A 14,070-nucleotide genomic window follows, 5' to 3' on the forward strand; every position below is an offset into this window, starting at 1 on the left:
CAGTTAATAAATTATAACAGTCATTCCAGTTTAAATTATCCAAAACTTACTGGCGCTGATGGTCACTGCGGTGCAGAACAGAAAGTGAAACCTAACTGAGAACATTTTCCTGTTTATCAGTTAGGCTTAAATAGAAGTAAAACACGTAAATTCACGCTGTTTCTGTTGATATTAAAAAATATTTCAAGTATACAGAGATTTAAAAATGTGTTCAGAGAGTGATAAAGTAGGATAGTTTGCCGCTGACAGCCGAAGACGAGAGTGAAAAGCTGAAGCTAGGACAACCGAAGACAGAGGAAGTGCCTGACCTACACGACGTCAGAAGAAAAAAAAAAAAAAGAACTTCCGCTGGTTGCCTGGCAACATGTCAGATAAATAGTACAGTGTTATTAACTTGCCAACGGTTCTGTGCATGACCCACAATCTTGGACTGTTTCCGCTCCCATTCATTTATGTAACCTTGCTGTCGAGACTTTGTACACATTTATACATTACATATACAATTTGTGAGTGAATAGTTGGTAAAAGGTTTTGCTTTCTTACTCACAAATGAAACATTTGTAGTGTATCATGATTTATTTACTCATACAGAATGTGTGGAGTTGCTGTTATGTGAAACCACATAGAGAGATATTTTCTAATCCAGTTTATTCTGACAAGCAACTCAAAATCTAAAGCTTTTAAACCATCTTTTTCACAACTTTTAACTAGTTAGGGATTTAAAATGTAGTGGGTTTTATTTCTCCACATGAAATTAAAATTTAGGCCTACAGAACATTTTACTGTATTTTTACTGAGTATTTCGACTTGATCCTCATATTCTTAAAGTACACTCACTCCTGTTTGTAATCAAAAAACATAAATAAAGATGTCATACTGTGAGAGCAAGGCAAGTTTATCTGTACAGCATATTTCAACAACAAGGCAATTCAAAGTTTTTTTAGATAGATCATAAAAGGTATCACAGAATATAAAAGCAACACAAGTATGAAGTTACTTTGCAATAAAAAAATAGATTTTAGAGAAGATCTAACAACACTGCAAACAAAACATGGTTTATTGCAAGTAAAATAAATTTGTGATGAAAACACACACAGAAAACACAAATATTACAGTATGATTGAAGCCCTTCAAAATATAACATTGTGATGAAGCACAAAATACTCAATTGAAACTGTGTAAACTGACAGATAAATGAACAGATTAACTGAAATCTACAAACAAAACCTCCATCACTGCTGATGTTGGCAACCAGAGCCTGGTTAAAAGGGAGAGGAGCAACCTTTACACATGTAATGAAATGTGTAGAAAACGTGCCTTTTTTGGCCATGAAGCCAAATTCAAAATGATAGTAACTATGGATTCTTTGTAGTTTTGGATTTAGCTTTGTAAAACCATCCACATACTAAACTCTCCACATAAGGGAGATAATAATGATGATGATTCACAGTGATCATCACGACTAAAACAGGGAAGTGGAATCAACTGCAGGCAATTAAAACTAAAAAGTGCACATGAGCAGATTTCAAAGGAAAAAGTGCAGCAGTTCATAGAAACAATACACCAAGATCCACAAAGTGTGTGACTGTGTGGGGACCTCTGGTGGGCAGATTAAGAACAGTAAGGCCCATAGAAAGCAAAGACAGACACTTTATAAGGATAAACAAAACACAAGTGCTGACATCATCATCATCATCATCATCATCAGCAGCAGCAGCAGCAGCTTGTAACAACATCTAAAAACCTGAGACATTTTACATTATAGGAATAAAATTGTTCTCTTCCAGGGACTCAACACATCCTGCTGAGTCCATTTTTTACAATTTACAAATTTCATTTAGCAGACGCTTTAATCCAAAGTGACGTACATCTGAGAGCTGATACAACACAAACAAGGATCTAGTCAGGAGAGAACAACACCAGTTAAGTGCCATGAAACTAAGTTTGAGTCCAATAGGATGTAGATGCCAACAGGCAGTGCACAGAGGCAATACATAGAGTGCATTGAAGCAGATTTGTTTTGTTTTTGTTTAATTGTTTTGTTTTCTCTCTTCCTTCAGTCCATCAAGTGCAGAGATGTTTGTGAAAGAGCTGGGTCTTCAGTCTTTTCTTAAAGATTGAGAGGGACTCTGCAGATTGAACAGAGTTTGGTAACTCGTTCCACCACCGAGGAACTACAGAAGACAAGAGTCTAGTAGCAACTTAGAGCCCTGTTGTGGTACCAGGCGCCTTTCATTGGCAGAGCGTAGTGAGCAGGAGGGACTGTAGACCTGAATGAGAGAGTTCAGGTAGGTGGGAGCCGTTTAAGTTGCTGTTTTATAAGCAAGAGTTTTTACAATAAAAAAAATTACATCTTTACAGTGACACTGAGTCACCAATTGCTCATGTTGGTATTGATATTATGAGTTCAAAGGCTTCATAAAATAACTTAAGTTTCTTCTTTTTTTTTATAGACTTAAATATAAGTTACATGTGTTATTGTGTGTAGCTTTGTATTTTGTATAACGTCTCCTGTGTGTTATTTGCTTTGTATTGTTCGTTATTGTGCTGTTATATGTTTTACTTGTAAGGAACTACAGATGGAAAATTAGCTCTGATGCAGTACATCAAATGTTAACATTTATGTTTAACACTGTACATGGTCCCAATAAATACAATACAACAAAAAAATGAAGTAATAAAAAGCAAAAGTGCATATTGACTAAATTACAGCTCATGAAAGAGACAACGAAACAGATCCAAATGCAAAATAATGAGATTTGGATGAAAAAAAACAGTAACTAAAATACAGTAACCATCACAAAATTATGCACAACCACAAACCTCCACCTGGCTGCAGGTATTTCACACAGTCCTGCTCACAGCTGTCAACATTTAACACTGTTCGTAGTCACATCTGTTGGGAAGGATCAGCCCAAAGGAGTTACATTCAGTGATGAAACCCTGAACTTCTGTCCTGACAGACAACAAATCTGTTGTTTGGTATAATCCTGCAGGGTTTTTTTTTAGTAAAAACAAACCCAAAGTACTTCAGCTTTGGGCCTCATCTTCTGGATCTGCTGTCTGTTCATCCATCAGCAGCGTGTATCCAGGTCATCAGTAATCATTGGTGACTTCTCTGTAAAATGATAAAAAAAACTATCAAAATTACAATATATCTAATACATGCAGGTCACACAGAGTTTTAGTTTACTGCTGTTGCTGCTGTAACTTCTGGCATCATTCTGACTGGATACAATAATATTTCTCTCACCAGTTTCATTACTTGGATCTTGGGTCACAACAGATATCGGGTCCTGGGTGGATTGGTTTTCAACAGGTGGAAGCAACACTGACGTCTCTGTGAAATAAATAAAGAATTGTCACAACCATGATGCATCTATCACACAGTGAATCCATATTAGAAGTTTTTTAACCGCTGCTATTCAAACAAATGTTGGTCAGATATGTCTTTGTCAGTATTTAGTTGCAAATAAATCTATTTGTCAAAATATATATTTTCATTTTCTGTTAAAACTAACAGCAGTATGATTGATGACTGTAAAACTTCATTTGTTTGTTAGGAAAACATCACATTACTAAATCAACAACAACTAACAATGTGTCCAATCTGAGACTTTTTTTTCAATTGATGTGGGAAACTTTTATGCATCCCTTAGTGATCTATGAAATTGAAAAAGTAAAAAAAAACAACACACACATGCGTGTGTATTACAACAAGAAAAAGTTTTAATCCAGTTTTTTGTTGTTGTTTTGTTGTCTGTCCCTCTTGTCTTGTCCTGTGTCATGTGTCTTCATGTTCATCAGTCATTTTGCACTATCAATTTTTTAAAAAGCACAAAAAACTGCTACTTTTCTAGAATTTTTGTTTTATGTTTTGTCAAATTTTATTTATTTATTGGTATAATTAGTTACATGATCTATCTTGTTATATTGTTACTGACTTATAATTTGACTGTGGAACTGCTACGTATGTGTAAATTCCCCTGCTCTGCTTTATAAATAGAAAATAATAATCTGTCACAGTGCAAGAAGAGATAAAGAAGTCCTGTAATTTCATTTATCTTAGATTTGAGGGAAACATCAGCAACATCACTAAAGTAGTTTTCTTCCACCTCTGACACATCGTCCAAGTTCACCCATTTCTAACACAGTCAGATGCAGAAATTCTCATTCATGCTCATTCAGGTCTTGTATTCTGTACTATTAAAAAGATCCAACAAGTCCAAAATGCAGCTGCTGCAATTCTTCTGATTCACTGGTTTACGGTTTCATTCAAGTCAAACTACAAACTGCTACCTATTACCTCCTGACCTGTCAAAACTTCTCAGACCTCACATTCCCCCACGAACACTCACATCACAGGATGCAGGTTATCTCATTATTCCAAAGATTACACCGTTCACATTTTATTTAATTAATATTTTTTTATGTTGTTACTATTTTCTCGTTCTGTAGTTGTCTTTTCTTTTTTAACACTTTGTGATTTTACACTAAAAAAAATAAACTAATTAGTAGCATATTTCCATTAAATACATTGACACAGGAAAATTGCCTGATCTGAGAGATACTGCGGTTCATGGTCAGCATCTTAACCCATTAAATGCAGACTGAAACCTATTTTACTACAATCTAATTTTACTACCTTGCTACCTTGTTTTTGTTCCTTATTTACAGCTTTCTGTACAAAAGCCATAAAATGTCTTATTTTATTCAAAGTAAGCTTACTTAATTAGCATTTTTTCCTTCAGTAGTGTAGATGGAGACATGAAAGGTAGAGATGTTGCAGTTATTTGTTATAAGCTTTAACCACTAAGACAACAAGTCGACCCTGAAACATCCTTTTATGCAGATTCATGAAACATCTGGAGAGAATCTCTTGGTATTGGTTGTGGTTGTGGATGTTTGCATGAGGATAGAAACTTCCTGTCTCTTAGCATGAAAATACATCATCAGGACTAATATTGTTGGTAGAATCACACTCTTGAAAGAACTTGAATATGTATGATGCACAACTAGATTAACATTATCAGTCAAATTTACAGAAATATTAATATACCACACCTAAAGAAATATAAAGAATGTAAATTCAAGTCAAAGATTTGATTTATATCAGACCAAAATAAATAAATAAAATATTTTGTGAGTTCTTACCTTTTCTGAATTTGTATAATAAGAAGATGATGATGCACACAACCAGAAACACAAATAATGAGATGTACATCCCTGTCAGATCCTCTACAAAAAATGAAAGAATAAATAATTAAAACAACAAATGGATTACAAGGACACTGTATTGTATCATTTCAGCCATTTAATGCCTGTTAGAACATGTTTTGTAACTCCTATGAGGGCATTGAGTACATTGTCATGTTTAGGAAAAACAGTAAGATGCATTAATACATTAAATGTGTTACAACATATATTTGTTGGTGTGATAACTCACTTATAAAGGGGTTGAAGACTTTTTCACTGCTGATGATGCTGACTGGGTTTTTCAACGCACAGCTGAACCACGGCTCCTTGTCTTTCTAGAAATTAGGAGAAAAACATTATTAGCTGAAAGCTCATAAACTAAACATACAAATCTTTTGAGGAGCTCACTTTGTCTTTTTACAGTATGTCCAGATTACCAACAATAACATCAGGGACAACACAGTGATGTTGCTACTTAGTAATCAGCTTTTCACTATATACACTGTAATCCACTATTTAGCACGTCAGCAATATTGAATTATCCGGTATAAATTATAGTATACTAGTATGATTTGGTAGAATACCAAAACCTTATTTGGGCAATCTCTAACATCTTTTTGATTTTTTTTCTCTGTATCACAAATAGCTATAAAGTAATTAACAGAGAAACCTGTCAAGTTTTCTAATATCACATTTTTATCGCATGGAAGACAAAAGATACAAAAATGCTGTAATTGCCACACCTGGTGTATAGAGGACCAAAAGTGTCACATAAATAGTAATAAATAATTCAATTTATTAATATCTAATTGTACAATAAATACAGGAATTAATAAATGAATTTACAAATTAATTAATGTGATGCTTTATTATTATTGCCATGACACATGTGGAGATATTCAGAGTTTTAAAAATGTCTGAACGCTGAAGGTTTAAACTTGTGACAAAATATCTTTGAATGTTTTGTGAAACTATGGAGCTCATATAAAATATTAGATTATCTCAACAGTTGCCTGTTAATTGGATAAAAATAAAAATGTCCAACCTTGTATCTAAATGCAGCTCTTGTTGTCACTTTTTTATGACTTTACAGAGACAAGTCTGGCCCTTTCCATGATCTGAAATCTTTATTTTCTGCAGGTTTGTTCATGTTGCTGTTCAGTTTATTTAATTATATATTGTTTTTTGCCAGGGACAATGCACAACATATTTAATATACCAGATATAGTTAAAGCTAATTTCAGAAATATTCTAAACTATCTAAATATCCTAAACTGCACAGCCTGGATTCTGCCTCAGCTGGTCACCAACTGATGCCTGAATATGTGAATCAATTTAAAAACTAGATTCTGCTTTATTCTTGCAACATGATTTATCTGTTACTGATGAGACACACAAACATCATTATCCTGTGTTTACCTTTGTTATTTTGTGTTCTTTGGTTGAAGACCAAGTGTTGGCACCTGATGTCCAGTTATAGTTGACTGGTTCAGCGCCTGTGGTGTTGCCATTACAGGTGAGGACACAGTAGGTCATCTCAGGTTCACACAATATGGAGAGGGTGGGTTTAGAGACAGGAGCTGATAGAAAATGAAACAAAAAGACATTTCCTTTGAATTTAGGGCCGTTTCGATAAACTAAGACAAACTTCATACACAATTCCTCCACTTACAGATAACCAGGAGTTGAGTCTTGCTGGTGACTTTGTTGTTGATCTCTACTGTGTAGTTGCCGCTGTCATCTGGAGTCAGTCCTGTGATCGTCAGCGCTCCAGTTGAAGTGTCCAGCGAGCCACGATCTGCAAAAAAATGCACAAGTTTAGCTTCTAAACAAGGATTTTTAGTCATCTTACAGTACGTTGTCAGTTGGAGCCATTTATTTCCAGTGTTGGTCACTTAAGAGTGGTCAGCTGGAGAAATATGCACTTTAAAAAACTAAAAATATTTGTAGAACAGCTGATTTTCATACAAAAAAAGTCTAGTTTTGATTTCCCACAGAAAAGCAAGTGAATCCCTTTTTTATAACTCTAATTCCATTCATTTACCCATTGAAAATTATGTAATTAAGATATTTAATTGGATTTCACAGGGATAATGAATGAATAAATCTTTGGATTGCAACATATTGAGATATTTGGGGATAATTTGCACAATTTAAGAACTTTTTTGACCAAAACACATTAAATGATACCTTATTTAACAGTACACCTTTAAAGGGCCTCAATACTTAAATAAAGGTGAAACATCAAGGTTATCATTAATTCTATTTGTCAAATTTAATAGGTTATACTCCTTAAAAAACTTAAATCATGCAGAAAACACATTCAAAACCCCTCTATTATAATATGATCCATTGATTTAACTGAAATCTGTTATAAACATATTTAATACTGTAAATGAATTCCTTAAAATATAATCAATTTACAACTCAAATATTTAGACTACTAATTTAAACCAAAATCTCAACCTAAATGTATCAAAAACTTCAAACTAATGTATAAAATCATTGATCACTTGCTACCAAACAGCTTGATTCAGATTAAAGTGGTACCTTTGAATTGTCGGTAGGAGTAAGTCTTGTCTCCGTTCCGAAACCACTCCATGGCAAAATAAGGTCCATGTTTCCACACTATGCTGGTGATGGGATTCACTACAGAGTCTGGTGTGAGAACAGCTTTGTCACCTATTTTCCCGTAGAGTGGTTCTTCTGCAAAATAAAATAAACACGAGTGAATGCAAATTTCTCTGTTTAATTACTGAAATGTATTTTTTCTTTAATCAAGTGTGTCCTGCTCTAGTTTCAGTAAAAACTAAGTAAAAAAGTAAAGTACAAAGTACAATATTTTCCTCTAAAATGTAGTTGAGCATAAAGTAGCATAAAATTTTGTCCTCCATCACTTATATTGTAAGTGCATTGTGAAGGGATCTTCTAATGGTCAGTATGAACAGGAGGAATGATTACAGCAAGAAAAACATGTTGCAATGTTTTGTACATTGTCATGTTTAGGAAAAACAGTAAGATGCATTAATACATTCAATGTGTTACAGAAGATATTTGTTGGTGTGATAACTCACTTTCCATGAAGGGGTTGAAGACTTTTTCACTGCTGCTTGAACTGACTGGGTTTTCAAACGCACAGCTGAACCACAGCTCCTTTTCCTCCTAGAAATGGGAGGAAAAAAACAATATTAGCTGATAGTTCATAAATCAAATGTACAGATTGTTTGAGGATCTTACTTTGTCTTTTTACAGTTTGTCCAGATTATCAACAATAAGCTGGTCACCAACTGATGCCTGAATATGTGAATCAACTTAAAAACTAGATTCTGGTTTATTCTTGCAAAATGATTCATCTGTTACTGATGAGACACACAAACATCATTATCCTGTGTTTACCTTTGTTATATTGTGCTCCTTGGTTGAAGACCACGTCATGTCACCTGATGTCCAGTTATAGGTGACTGGTTCAGCATCTGTGGTGTTGCCATTACAGGTTTAGGACACAGTAGGTCATCTCAGGTTCACACCATAAGGAGAGGGTGGGTTTAGAGACAGGAGCTGATAGAAAACAAGACAAAAAGATATTTCCTTTGAATTTAGGGCCGTTTTGATAAACTAAGACAAACTTCATACACAATTCCTCCACTTACAGATAACCAGGAGTTGAGTCTTGCTGGAGAGTATGTTGTTGATCTCTACTGTGTAGCTGCCGCTGTCGTCTGGAGTCAGTCCTGTGATCGTCAGCGCTCCAGTTGAAGTGTTCAGCCTACCACGATCTGCAAAAAATGCACAGGTTTAGCTTCTAAACAGGGATTTTTAGTCATCTTACAGTACGTTGTCAGTTGGAGCCACTTATTTCCAGTGTTGGTCACTTAACAGTGGTCAGCTGGAGAAATATGCATATTTAATTGGATTTCACAGGGATAATGAATGAATAAATCATTGGATTGCAACATATTCAGATATTTGGGGATAACCTGCACAATTTAAGGGATTTTTTGACAAAGACACAGTAAAGTGAACCTTCTTTAACAGTACACATTTAAAGGGCCTTAATATTTTAATTTAAAGGTGAAAAGTCAAGGATTACATTACAGTAATTATATTTGACAAACTTAATGGGTTATACTTCATAAAAGAAACTCAATCCATACAGAAAACACATTCAAAACCCCTGAATTATACTACAATCCATTAATTTAGCCAAAATCTGGGATAAATCTATTAAATACTGTGAAAGAATTCTTTAAAATATGATTAATTTACAAGAGAAAATATTCAGATCCCTAATTTAAACCAAAATCTCAACCTAAATGTATCAAAAACTTCAAACTAATGTATAAAATCATTGATCTCTGGCTACCAAACAGCTTGATTTAGATTAAAGTGGTACCTTTGAAGTGTCGGTAGGAGATAGTCTCGTCTCCATACCACTCCATGGCAAGATCAGGTCCATGTTTCCACTCTATACTGGTGATGGGATTCACTACAGAGTCTGATGTGAGAACAGCTTCGTCACCTATTTTCCCGTAGAGTGGTTCTTCTGCAAAATAAAATAAATAAAAGTGAATGCAAATTTCTGTGTTTAATTACTGAAATGTATTTTTTCTTTAATCAAGTGTGTCCTGCTCTAGTTTAAGTAAAAACTAAGTCAAAAGTAATGTACAAAGTACAATATTTTCCTCTAAAATGTAGTGGAGCATAAAGTAGAAATACTCAAAATAACAAGCGGTAAAACTTTACTTAAAGCCTCCTGTTTAGCATTTACAGCAGTATTTAACATTTAACACACTATAATGTAGTTTTTCTACCAAATATAAGTGTTTGTTAATGTATTTGTCAATAATTGTAACTCCTCATGTGGGATCCATAACTGTAATCAGATAAAGACAATTTAGTAAAACACAGTTATAATAGTATAAAATATGTCTTCATAGGAGAAGTTATAATTGCTGACAAATATTGTACATTAATAAACACTTAAAGAACAGGTTCATCATTTTTAAAGTCTGTCTTAAAACAACAGTCAGGTGTCCATATGAACAGTGAAACAGGTTTTCTTCGTAATCATCCCTCCTGTTATTTATCAGTATTACCAAAGCACCTCAGCTAATTTCCACCACTGATTCTGAGTCTATTTCTAATTTTAGGGGACAAATATCCCTCTAAAACTTCTTTACAAATGTCTTATGACCTCTCATCACATCACTATTCCTAAAGCCAACTATTCAGTTATAAAAGGCTTCAAATATACATTTCCTGGTTTCACAGTTCATGTAAATGTGGGCATGTGTTGGTAGAAGCTAGACTATCTATGTCAGTGGTTCTCACACTTTTTCACGTCAGGGACCCCTAAACTGACACAAATTAGACCACGAACCCCCATTTGATAAGATTTTGCTTTTAGTACAGAACCTGTATGAAACCCATGACCAAAATATTCATACATACTGTCACTGTGTTACTTATGGATGTAATTATAGTGAAAATAAATTATTCCCCTTGCTGGGGACCCCCTAGAGCCCCCTCAAGGACCCCTGGCGATCTCCGGACCCCACTTTGAGAACCACTGGTCTATATAACCTGGTGGTGAGGGTGTGGTCACAAAATTACAACTGAAACGGAGAAATAAAACACAAAACATGCACAGAAACATACCATGACATTATAGTTTCCTAAACATGTCAGTTAATAAATTATAACAGTCATAACAGTTTAAATTATCCAAAACTTACTGGCGCTGATGGTCACTGCGGTGCAGAACAGAAAGTGAAACCTAACTGAGAACATTTTCCTGTTTATCAGTTAGGCTTAAATAGAAGTAAAACACGTAAATTCACGGTGATTCTGTTAATATTTAAACATATTTCAAGTATACAGACATTTAAAAAGGTATTCAAAAAGTGAAAAAGTCGAAAAGTTTGCCGCTGACAGCCGAAGACGAAGTGAAAACAAGTGAAGTGAGGACAACCGCAGAAAAGAGGAAATGCCTCTCCTACTTATTTTAGCAACATGTTTCCGCTCCCATTAATCTACGCAACCTTACTGTTGAGACTTCATACACACTTATAGGCTACATTACATATACTATATGTGAGAAAATAGCTGGTAAAAGGTTTTACTATCCTACTCACAAATGAAACATTTGTAGTGTATCATGATTTATTTACTCATACAGAATGTGTGGAGTTGCTGTTATGTGAATCCACAGAGAGATTCAGTTTATTCTGAATGTCCCGACAAGCAACTCAAAATCTAAAGCTTTTAACAAACCTTTTTCCACAACGTTTAAGTAGCTGGGATTTAAAATATAGTAGGTTTTATTTCTCCACATGACATTAAAATTTATAGAACATTTTACTGTTTTTGGGGTCATAATAATAAAGATGTTATAATAGAGTATTTCAACTTGATCCCCATATTCTTAAAGTACACTTACCCCTGTTTGTAATAAAAAAAAACATAAATAAAGATGTCATACTGTGAGAGCAAGGCAAATTATTTGTACAGCACATTTCAACAACAAGGCAATTCAAAGTTTTTTACATAGAACATAAAAGGAATCTCAGAATATAAAAGCAACAAATGTATGGTTATTTTTGTGTCTTTCTTATACAATCAAACAGAACAGGTTTGCAATCAAAAAACAGATTTTAGAGAAGAACTATTGACACTGCAATCAAAACATGGTTTATTGCAAGTAAAATAAATTTGTAATTAAAATGCGAATCAAAAACTTTTGTTTGCAAATCCAAAAGTTTTGCTGGATCACCATCGCAAAACACACAAAACACAAATACTACAGCAGGACTGAAGCCCTTCAGCAAAATATAACATTGTGAACGGGGCTCGACATTGACTTTATGAGGCGCAAGTAAATTTACCTTTCACTTGTCCCCGTAAAAGTGAACGAAAAAACAATTGAAAACATCCAAACAGTGTCAACATATAAAGGATTCAGTTTATTAATTATATTAAAGCAATTACTTCCCTGTTAATGATCTTTTCATTTGATCCTGAATTGTGAAGCACTTTGTAAAGTTGTCTATATCGCTGTGTGGCGGTACTGATTCTCCCTGAACACAGCTGACCGGCAAGAAGCCTGTGAACCAGCTCCCAGCCACATAAAAAAATAAGAAAAACAAATAATATTCACTTGGAGAATCCACCTCACAAGGTTCTGTCCCCGTAATGAACAAATGCCTCTTCAATAATTATAATGAAGTATAATAAATAAACAAAATATAAAGCCTGCAGGTGTTAGGCTATTGTGAGGCAAGCACAACCTCTTGCACAAATAGCACTACGATTGATCCAACGCAGGTCACTTGGTCGAAAGGTTTATTTATTAGTATTCCCTCCAAAAGTACCCTCAAATCAGAAAGGAAAAAGACCAGAAAGAAGACTCAAAAGGGCCTGAACAGACCAGAGTTTCTGTCTGACATTCTCTACAAATGAGGTCTGCAACCAGTTGAGGAAAGAACAGAGCGACCAAGTCGTGCAGTTTCTCTCTTCTCTTAAACCCGAGAGGAAGGGCGTCGTCACACCCTGATTGGCCAAGAAAGGAATGCACCCAGCTGCTCTCGATTACTATTTGGGAGTCAGTCCCCACACACTTTGCACAACAGGTGATCTGAATAACCCTCCAATCAACCCAGAGATATTTCCACATACAACTATACGAATTCGGAACAGGGAAATGACAGCAAGTCCCACGGATGGGTGACTGCTACAGCTGTATTTCTCTGCACTGAGCTGAAATTAAACAAGTTCGCAAAAATTAGGTAAATAAATATTAAATAAATATTAACAATATCTATTTACCCAATTTGTAAATGTTAACAATATTTATTTACAACACATAAATAAACGTAGACCTTATGGATGATAGATGGACCAATCAGTCTCTATCTGAAAAACAAATGTCAATTCTCACAACGTCTATCTGGTCCTTAACATAGATCGATGTTTGTAATGTAACTAAATAACAAAACTGACTGATGGGGAATAAATTTGCTTAATCTTAAAGCCAAATCAAGACAACAGTTTGACTTATAAATGAATCAGATGAATCAGCATTTTGTTTCCTAATAACTGAAAGTGTCAGTTTTAGTGCTGTGTTTACAACAGTTACTGAGGTCAACGACCTTCTAACAGCTGAACAAAACATCATGTTAACAGAGTTGTTGTGTAGTGTTAGTACCTGTGTTAAAACATCCGTAAGTCCTTTTATAGCAGGTTTGACTTTTGTTTGTTAGGATGTCCTTTAGTTTGGATAACAGATTGTGCCTTTAAACATATTTACAGAACGGTAATTCATCTAGATACAGGTGGAAGTCAGACCTTAACAGTTTTTTCTGCCTCCTGCTTTGAATGTGTTCATGTCTCTCCATCACCTGACGCCTGGGCTGCCTCTGTGTGTTTCTCTTTACTCCTTCAACTGTTTCTTTAAATCTTGAATCAGTTGCACCTTCTTCCTTTTCAATCACTTCTTTACTTTCTGCTTGTTTTTCTTTCAACACCATTAAGTTACATCCTGCAATTCTTCCTCACTTCTGTCTCCTCTCTCCTGATTTCTTCACTCACTCTGAAAATGTAAAAGCTTTCCTTTAATAAATCTGACAGAGCATGAAGCAGAACTTAAACTTGTAGGGTGTTAATTACAGTAATTGTGGACAAACGACACACAGTGGGAATACATCAGCAATCAAGTTGTCCAAACTATCAAACCTCATTAATATTACTATAACGTAAAGCAGTACCTGATAAACTGGACAGTTAAACAACACTAATATCAATTTAACAAACTTAAGCTTCACTGAAGAGCTTTTCTAGCTACTTACTTTGTTGTATTTTGTCTGACATTATTATTTG

The 14,070-nt window shown here is 34.7% G+C and overlaps 1 protein-coding gene across 17 annotated transcripts in view; it reads right to left on the minus strand.

Annotated features, from left to right (window-relative positions):
- The window catches only part of LOC121892294, a 343,857-nt gene that overhangs the window by 12,220 nt on the left and 317,567 nt on the right, over positions 1-14,070 (minus strand). Inside the window, exon 59 of one of the 17 annotated variants that reach the window (XM_042405253.1) lies at positions 2,091-3,118. The exons of the other annotated variants lie outside the window; for them this stretch is intronic. The gene's annotated coding sequence lies outside the window, so the exon portion shown is untranslated. Of the gene's footprint in view, positions 1-2,090; positions 3,119-14,070 lie in introns of those variants that run through there. 17 annotated transcript variants of the gene reach the window in all.

This window comes from Thunnus maccoyii, chromosome 24 (assembly GCF_910596095.1).
Source record: "Thunnus maccoyii chromosome 24, fThuMac1.1, whole genome shotgun sequence".
NCBI lineage: Eukaryota > Metazoa > Chordata > Actinopteri > Scombriformes > Scombridae > Thunnus > Thunnus maccoyii.